This window comes from Humulus lupulus, chromosome 3, assembly GCF_963169125.1.
Source record: "Humulus lupulus chromosome 3, drHumLupu1.1, whole genome shotgun sequence".
Classification (NCBI taxonomy): Eukaryota; Viridiplantae; Streptophyta; class Magnoliopsida; order Rosales; family Cannabaceae; genus Humulus; species Humulus lupulus.
In genome coordinates, this window is record NC_084795.1 from 136,320,364 (window position 1) to 136,330,868 (window position 10,505).

At 33.6% G+C, this 10,505-nt stretch overlaps 1 pseudogene; it reads right to left on the reverse strand.

The window, feature by feature from the left end:
* Nucleotides 1-513: 513 nt before the first annotated feature.
* Nucleotides 514-1,590, reverse strand: LOC133825080 (uncharacterized mitochondrial protein AtMg00370-like; annotated as a pseudogene).
* Nucleotides 1,591-10,505: the final 8,915 nt, after the last annotated feature.

The window sequence follows — 10,505 nt, forward strand, 5'->3', positions numbered from 1 at the left end:
CCTATTCTTAATAAGCACTTGAACCATGAATTGTCTTCTTATTCATCAATTATCTATCTGATTTTTTTTAAGAACTACTCAAAAAAGAAGTGTGATCCCCTTTCTCGCTCGAATCAAGTTTGAATTTTAAAATAAACTATTTACTTACTGAATAGAAAAAGGCAAGAATTAATTCAGAAGGATTCGAAACGAATCTATTGGACTAAAAGATTTCAGAAAAAAAGTTCAACGCTTGTCATACAAATTAATAAACAATTTTGAACATGCAGAGCAGAGTGCTTTTGCCTTTGGTGTTCTTTTTGATCTCTATGCATTTCACCGCTCCACTGGAAATTTCCTTTGCCCCTACCGTACTCGAGCTTGGTAGTTTCCACTGCCTATCCAGGGTTAAGCCCTCAGATTTGACGGCAGACTTAAAAAGCCACCTATCGATGCTTTACACCCAATCATTCCTGATAATGCTTGCATCCTCTGTATTACCTCGGTTGTTGGCACATAATTAGTCGATGCTTATTACCCAGATACAATCATTGCTTCTTCTCCGGGAAAAGTCTTAGTAACAATGGGTAATGGTATTCTGCCAAAATAGTAGATACAGGTAATAAATAAGGGAATACTAAAGATTTGAGCCATAAAATTTCTCAATTCTGCCACAAGGTACTTATTTAATCTAATAAGTACATTAGTTCTAATAGAATTGTTTTGTTGTTTCCAGACTAATACCAATCCAACCTATTTCATGAATAAAATGTGACCGATTAACTAACCAACAAAATTACTTGTTACAAATAACATCTTATTGCTGAATCGAAACATATAAATGTTGACTAATCTGACTAACATTGAACTTGGTAAAATGAAATGGTTGAATAATTGAAAAATGAGATTATTCAGTAATACACATTGAATGCTAAGATTACGCATTGAATTTCTGTTAGTAGATCCATAATAAAAAAAAGTGTTTGTGATTGTTCTGGAAGAAATGGAACAAAAGATAGGGTAAAACTAGGACAATTATTGTATGAGGTCTACCCAATGCTTGAAGCAGAGGCACATAATAAATCGATATGAACATCATGAGTTGTCCCGTAATAAAACCATTGTTGTTGATACTTTCTTCTAAGTTCTTTCTTCTCGTTCTTCCATAACGCGAGCTCATAAAAGGAAAAGATAAGAGGGCCCTATGGAGAATGTGGTCAGAAATCTATAATAGAGTCTGACCACAACAACCGAATTTATTATCTTCATGCATAAGGATACTAGATTACCTAGTATAAAAGATTGAAATATACTTTACCCAATTATTAAATTCAGTATAAGTATTCTGAATACACCTGTATATATTGTATCTTGATCTATAACATACTCTATTGTTGTAAGATGATATACATTGGCTAACAGTCCGCCCAGTGTTATATCATAGGCACATTGGGAACATAGATAATTGTCACCATATACATATAAAATGACAGCAATGAAATGCCAATCCTCAGGCTTTATTAGTAAAGTATCTATTCCTTCGTAATCGAAACCCAAAGATCTATGAACTAGCCCATGTTTGATTAACCAAATAGACAAACAACCCTGCATCTTATTTTTATGTCTTCCACATTTTTTTTTATTTATATACGTATTATTAAGTAATAAGTAATTTTCATTTACGATAAAATTTTTGAAGATTGAATTGTTGTTTATTATTCTGTACAAAAAGATCTTTGTTAATTCACTAATTCGTGGTAAGATACTGAACTTTTGTATTTAAAAAATCTTTCAGTCGAGATCTCTGGAGAAGATGGTGGTTGATATAGTAATCCTTGATTATAACTTCAATTATGAGTACTGCGTCTAACACAAAATTTGTGGCTGGTAGTAACATATTGATTCTCCTATTGAGATCGAATTCGATCTTCATAGATTTCTCGAGATATTCTCTTTCAAAGCTTTTTTATAGCATCTATAAATGCCTCGTAGTGTTCTTGGAATAAATCTATATTTAGTTTTAAATCTGTAAATCTATATCTATTAACTAAGAAGTGTATATAATAAGTGGATCTTTTATTTAATTCATTCAAAACATCTTTCTTGATACAAAAATATCAAATAGAAAATACATATGGAAATAAATTGCGTCCAATAGGATTTGAACATATACTAAAGGTTTAGAAGATCTTTGTCCCATCCATGAGACAATGGATGCTTTTCTTTTCAATTTTTTTTAACATTCGTGAAAAATAAATATAGGACAAGGTCGGGAGTTGGGTATTCAATTTTCATTTTAATAATGCAAATGAATTACATGAATTATATTCAAATTATTTTGTAAACTTTTTAATAATAGTATTTATTATACTTTGATTTTTAAAAAATTATTCAAATGAAAAAATTCAATATTATTTCAATTGAATTTGTATTTAATATTTAGTTTTAAAATAGATATAATTTCTGTATATAAAAGTAGAGATATTGTTAGGAATATTGAATAGAGATAAGAAATCAAGTAAGCACAAGGGCGAAATTGAATTCACGGAAAGATACTTAAGGTCAATCTATTCACGCATATAGATAATATATTTTTGTGTTCACTAATAAATCAACTAATATTCACATTTTATTTGATGTTCAGAGGCGAATTGAAAGAATTTGATCCCCCGACAGGTATCGAGGGCAAACGCATATGAAAGATCGCTTGGATTTATCCATGATTTTTTTATTCCTTGTCTTGAAAATATTAGTTCTATTTTGATCAGATAAAAAATAATTTTTAATTAGGAATATAGAATTGTTTTTTATATTTAAATAAATATAGGATTCATTGGATATAATAAAATTTAATATACATTTAGAATTTATAATCGTTATACAAAATTGAAGTTTTTTGTATGATATTGTTGCCACATCTAGTCCATTTTCTTTCTCACTCTATTATTAATTAAACTGTTAGCCTGGAAACCCAAGATCATAGTTTCACACGAGTAAATCCACTTTTAGTTTTTTTAGAATTTATTTTGAATTCTAAAAATTAACAAGAAAAGGGGAGGGATTAGTCACAATTTTTTTATTGTATCTCTAATTTAATTTTCGTCACCCCTTCCCAATTACTATAATTATATAAAAAAAAAAGGAATATCAACGCATACAGAAATAAATGATTGATCTCTATCAATAATCCTGCTTAAGAACCAAACCATATAGTACTTACTACTGGCGCCACTAAAAGATATGTTTTTAGATCCCGCATTTTATATCCTCCTTCTTTTTATTCGTTATTGTAATTTTAATACAATTTGTATTACATAATGCTAATACATATAGACAAATATGCATATATGTACTTAGTGACTAATGCTTGTATTTCTACACAGAATCCCTAATGCAAATTCAGATATACAACTTGAAATGTACAATGATATAATATTTATTCATTAGTTTTTTCTTAAAACAACAAATACGTCCCTTTCTGTTTGAGAATTCCCCCAAAATATTCATTTTTTACGATGGGTTTCATATTATATTTATTTAGTACATATATAAGTCTATTATTAGTATATGATATGAATCTAAAAAAAGAAGAAATGACAAGATAATTGGATTGTGTATTTCGATTACAAGAAAATCATAATGAAGAGGTCCTTTATAATTACAAAAAAATAAACACTTTTTTTTAATATGCTGATAGATATTCCTAACAACAATTATCGAGTAGAAGAGAATATTATAGATATAAAGACAAATTCTGATAGAATTTTTTTTTATTTAACAGTTCTTAATTTTTGTCTTTGAAATAAAATATAATGCCCCTAATTGCCTATCTTTATTAAAATACTAATTTTAATAATAACTTAAAAGAGTTCATAATTTTTTTTCTTCTGAAAACACAGTGTTGAAAATAAATGCAAAGTTTGGGTCCAATGTTCAAAAGCAAAAGAGAATTTGATGGAGTCTTAAAATAAATAGATACAACCCACTGATAATTTAACATAAGAAAGACTCTAAGGTACTATGGCGTTCCGGATCGTTTCCTCGTTCATTGGCTCCCCACAACACAATACTTATGGAAAAATGACTTATCTCACCATGCGTGCCAAATAAGTCTACCTAGCTTCTACCTGCAAGGGGGAAAGTAAGGGGTTGAGCTAAAAACACAATAAGGAATTACAAAAAAGGAAGGAAAAGACATCATAAAAGCATGGCGACATATCTCATAAATTCTTAACATATTTTCTGATAGCAAACATTATCATCATAAGTCATGTGAAAACATAACTCTGGGAACATAAGTCATAAACGTGCAATATAAGGTCATAATCATAAACATAAGGTTATATGGAACATAAGGTTGTGTGCAACATAAGCATAAACATACAACATAAGATCATAAACATAAGGTTATATTCAACATAAGCACAAACATACAACATAAGATCATGGCACCCATATTGTCCAAGATCACATGTGACTCTCCTTTGGACACTTACATGGCACCTCTATTGTCAATGCCTTACCTGGCACCCCTATTTTGTAATATCCAGACACACACATTTTAATTATTTTTTTATTTTAATATATTTAATTTTTGTTTAATTATTTTAATTTATTTAATTCACTTATTTTTAATTTTATTATTTTATTTTAATATTCTTATATATTGTCTTGTTTAATTAGTTGTCACCTTGTTTACTATAATAGTGATTCTTTTCTTTATTTATGTAGTTATTTACTATCTTCTTGTATAATAAATGATCATCATATCCAAGCACGCAATACTCACATCAAAGTCTTCCAGACCGTAGTCTCAACACAACAGGACGTGTATGGGCACGTAGAGATTCAATAGGACAATTTAGGACTCCATTGTTATTCACAACACAAGAGATCAATGAAGTTTGGGTAAAAAGAAGGGTTGAAACAATTTCTTTTCTCTCTTTATTTTTCTCCCTTAGAAAACTCTCTTGTTCAATGAGATTGAATATTAGTCATCTAGAGTTTCAGTAATAATTTTTTTTAATTAATTCAATTAAAATTGATCTTATCTATTATTATATTCAAAATATAATTCATTGAATTCAGATTGATTCAAAATCAATCTAACAACTCAGATAAGATATCTAATTTATTTCAAATCAGTTATCTAAATTTAAATATTAAATTAACATCTCAAATTAATTCAAAATAAGATGACATAATTAATTCAAAACTCATTATTTTATTTAATTAATTAATAATTACGAAAATTACAATTAATTAAATAGAAATATATTTTCTATAATTATCTCATAATTACGTATTTTCCCATAAACTAATTTTCTTGACAAATATACCCATACTTTTTCTATTGATGCTCTTACCCTATGCAATGTTTATAAAGCCGATACGTGGACCTATGGACCTATAATTCTAAGCTCCAATAAATTTAGATTATTAATTAAAGCTCTTCAATATAATAATCTTATTTAGTAATCCCAATATTATTCCACTAAAAATATAAGATTGCGCTCTTGTAATTATAGACTTATATTTACTGAGTACTTTACTAAGTGTCCATTGATTTAATCATTTCATGCAATTCAATCCTCCAATAATTGGTTCATAATAAGAGATAGGTGAAATTACCATTTTACCCCTCTAATTACCTCTTTATCCTTAAGTAATATTAATTCACTAGCGAACATTTAATTTATAACCCTTTTATAAATTAGAGGCCTTAAATTGTTCAGTTCCAGAATTGACGCTTAAGGAAACCATTATTCAATCTTCATATGAAGAAGGCTTGGATTTCATATCTGTAAATCATGTCCCTAGCCATCTACATTAATGAGCCCCCAAAACAAAAGTTTTTAGCATGATCATTCTAACAGACCTTAACGAATGAATCAAAGGACCTAAAAAACATAAACAGGAGTTCATGATAACTTCAGGATTTAGATCGATTTGCATATGATCATTGAGTGATATGATTATAACTCTTTATGGTAAACAATATTTTAATAAAGAGTTAAATACATTTCTGGTCCAGTCCTATAAAATCTTATTGTATAATGCACCTCCACTAAGATGTCCTACTACACCAGTGATCCAGATCTAGATCACATGTATTCATAATACTAGTGGACCGTACTAGCAGTGTTTAATTAAAGATTCTAAAACTTTAATATAAACTACATACTATTTAATTCATTATCTATAATCTTAATCCTCCCGTACCAATACAAAACTACATTAATGAATTAGGAATTTTCTTATATTTATCTAAATATTATTCAATAATAATAAACATTAATTATACATAAAAATATTTCTTCTATAAATTTCATAAATAATGAACTACTTTCATTGTTTCAAGGGCACTATGCCCAACACTACCCTCAAGCCAGAAAAGAAGAACCAAAGAGGAGTGACCGCCTCACTCCAGCTAGAGTGTTCACTTTGACCCAAACTGAGGTGAAGACTAGTACCTCGGTCATGATAGGTCAGATTTCTAGTGTCGGTTCTTCATTTACTACATTGATTGATTCAGGAACTACTCATTCATTTATATCTGCTAGGGAGATAGACCGTTTGTCTAGACCTTGTGATTTGTATGCTAGGGGATTTAGGACTTTGTTGCCAACTAGCAAACTGGTAGTCTCTAGGAGATGGGTTAGAGCATTACCAGTGGAGATAGACAGTAGGGAGTTGTCTGTGGATCTAATTGGATTGGTGATGGATGGCTTTGATATGATTTTGGGATGGATTGGTTGTCAAAGTATGGGGCGACAATAGACTGCAATCGTAAGATGGTAACTTTTGAGCTCGAAGGAGAGGAACCCTTTGTGTTTGTGGGGACAATGAGTGGACCACGAGTGCATATGGTCACTGCATTGAAGGCTAGAGACCTATTGCAAGAAGGTTGCATGGGATTCCCAACGAACATAATGGATACATCTAGAGTCATTTCAGTTGTACCGGGTGAGACTAGGTTGGTGTGTGAGTTTCCTGATGTATTTCCAACGAACCTTCCAGGATTGCCACCACATTGAGAGATCAAGTTTTTCATAGAGTTGGCAGCATGAGCAGAGTCAGTATCAAAGACACCTTATAGAATGGCTCCAGCAGAGTTGAAGGAACTGATGATTTAATTGCAGGAATTACTGGATCTAGGATTAATTAGACCCAGCTTTTCACCATGGGGGTGCTTCAGTGCTATTTTTCAAGATGAATGATGGGTCCTTAAGAATGTGCATTGATTACAGAGAACCTGAATAAGCTGAATATTAAGAATAAGTATCCACTACCCAGGATTAATGACTTGTTTGACCAGCTACAAGGGAAGACAGTGTTCTCTATGATTGACCTTCGATATGGCTACCATCAGTTAAGGATTAAGGAGGAGGACATACAAAAGACCGCATTCCATACGAGGTATGGGCATTATGAATTCTTGGTCATGTCTTTTGGATTAACCAATGCTCCAGCAGCCTTCATGAAATTGATGAATATGGTCTTCAGGGATTACTTGGATAAGTTTGTGATCGTATTCATCGATGATGTATTGGTGTACTCCTAATAAGAGACAGAGCATGAGCAACATCTTCGTTTGGTACTACAACGGCTGAGGGAGCATAGGCTATATGCTAAGTTCAGTAAATGTGAGTTTTGGTTACCCCAAGTAATATTTCTGGGTCACATTGTGAGTAAGGAGGGGATTCTGGTTGACCAAACCAAGATAGAGGTGGTGAGGGATTGGCCGAGAGTGAGCTGTGTACTAGAGGTTAGAAGCTTCTTGGGGTTAGTAGGGTACTATCGGCGTTTCGTTTAGGGATTCTCCAGAATAGCCACACTGTTGACTGAGTTGATGCGTAAGAAGACCAAGTATGTCTTGACAGATAGATATGAGAACATTTTATAGGAGTTGAAGCGGCGACTGATCACCACTCCAGTACTGAGCCTTCCATCATACAAGGAAAAGTTTGTAGTCTACTCGATGCTTCGAGGCATGGTTTTGGTGATGAATTGATTCAAGCTGGAAAGGTGATAGCCTACGCGTCGAGATAGTTGAAGAAGTATGAGCAGAGGTATCCCACTCATTAGGGGTAAACATTTGACCCGAAATACCCGCAGCCCGAAAACCTATTTTTGGCAAAACCCGTCGTATTCGAGTTAAATCAAGCCCGAAGCCGACATGAATCGGGTAGGGTTAAGGTTTTGTAATTTTCTCTTCATGGGTTTGGGTTCAGACCCGAAACCCAAACCCAATTTAAGAACTGAATTTTAAAAAAAAAAACATTTTTTTTGGGTTTTGAAAGAAAATAGCCCTAAGAGAAAGAGACCCTAAGACTAACCCCCTGACCCCTTTCTCTCTCTCGATCTGCCTGCCCAGCCCTCCGCGCTGCAGTTCCACAGCTGAAGCCCACTGACCACCAGGCACACATCCCTCCACCGTTCAACTCTAGCCCTTCGCTCCACAGCTCTACCTGCCGCCTGGCTCTCCATCGGCGTCAGTCCGCACCACACACACAACCAAGGCCCTCCGCCCGTCAGTGAGCCAGTCAACTCCGCCCACCTCACCGATAGCCACGAGCCACCATGTTCCCGACCAACCCCTCTCGGCTCTCAGGCTCAGCAGTCTCCTCTCTCCTTCGGTTAGTGTTTTCCTTTTCACTTTTTTTTATTAATATATATTATATAATATATAAATTATTACTATATAATATATATATATAATAGATTACACAGAATATACAAATAAATGTATATATTTGTATATTATTAGTTCTCAAATTTAAAACAGTTGACCCTTATTTTCTTTCTGAATTATGCTCAACTCATAGCTATATTCTATTAATCAATTGATACCACCTACTTGTATTTGTATTTTGTGTATTGCACTAGTGGAGAAAAATGGTATTTTTGAAAAATTGGGCTTTTTGGCCCAAATCCCAATTGGCCCAGCCTAACCCGAAACTCGACCCAACCAAACTCGCCCAAACCCGAAACTGAACAAAACCCCAAAAAATTAGGACCGAAAATCCATAAAACCCAAACTCGATCCCCCCGAAACCCGAAAATCCAACCCGTGTGCACCCCTACCACTCATGATCTGGAACTGGCAGTGGTGGTATTCGCACTGAAGGTATGAAGGCATTACCTGTATGGAGAGAAGTGCGAAATATACACCGATCATAAAAGTTTGAAGTATTTCTTTACTCAAAAGGATTTGAATATGCGCCAAACGCTTTGGATGGAATTGGTGAAGGACTACGATTTTCAGATTTTATACCATCCAGGAAAGGCCAATGTGGTGGCCGACGCTTTGATTCGGAGGGGCCCAGGGTAGTTATTTAGTTTGAGACAGATATCAGAAAAGTTAGCTGAAGAGATGACGAGAGCGAGAATTGAACTGGTAGTTGGTTAGGTAGCCAATATCACTCTTCAGTCCACTCTCCTTGAGAGGATTAGAGAAGCGCAGAAGGAGGATCCACAGTTGAGGAAACACAGGGAGGATGTCTTAGCTGGATTGTGTAGAGACTTTTTCTATTTCAGAGTTGGGTCTACTAAGGTATAAGGGTCGGAATTGCATTATGATGGATTCTAGTATTAGGTGACAGATTCTAGATGATTTTCATACCACTCTCTATTCCTTACATACAGGTGCGATGAGGATGTACCAAGATTTGAAGACTATTCATTGGTGGCCAGGAATGAAGAAGAACGTGGTGGATTATGTGGCCAAGTGTTTGACATGTCAGTAGGTGAAGGCTGAACATCAAAGGCCAGCAGGGTGGCTGCAGCCTTTAGGGATTCCAGAGTGGAAGTGGAAAGATATCACCATAGACTTCATGGTTGGATTGCCGAGGACAGTGGGGCAACATGATTTTCTGTCTGTGATTGTGGATAGGTAAATCAAATCGACTATTAGATCAACTTATACGATGGAGTAGTATGTTGAGTTGTATGTGAAGGAGATCGTGTGGCTCCATGGGGCTCCGAGATCAATAGTGTCCGGAAGGGACCCAACCTTCACTTCTAAGTTGTGGGAAAGCCTGCAAAAGGATATGGGCACACAGTTAAGGTTCAGTGAAGCGTATCATCCTCAGACGGATGGACAGTCCGAGAGAACAATTCAAATATTGGAGGATATGTTGTGGTCTGTGTGCTGTATTTTGGGGGATCTTGGAGTAATTTCTTAGGATTAATGACCTAAAGCATGTAAAGACATTTTATTGATTTTAAATAAAAGTACAATTTTATTATATTTGAAAGTTATAATTATTGTTTGAATTATTTATATAATAATATCAAGAAAATTACCTATTCATTTATGAGAATATGATCTTGTATTAGTAAGAGATAATTAAGATCATATATAATGAATAAAATAGTCAGTAACATATTAAAGTGAGGAATCTTTAATGAATGGTTACTAGTACGGTTTGCTAAGCATACGAGATGCAAGTAATCTAGATTCAGATTACTTATGTGGATAGACATCTTAGTAAATGTGTTATATACAATAGAGATTATATATG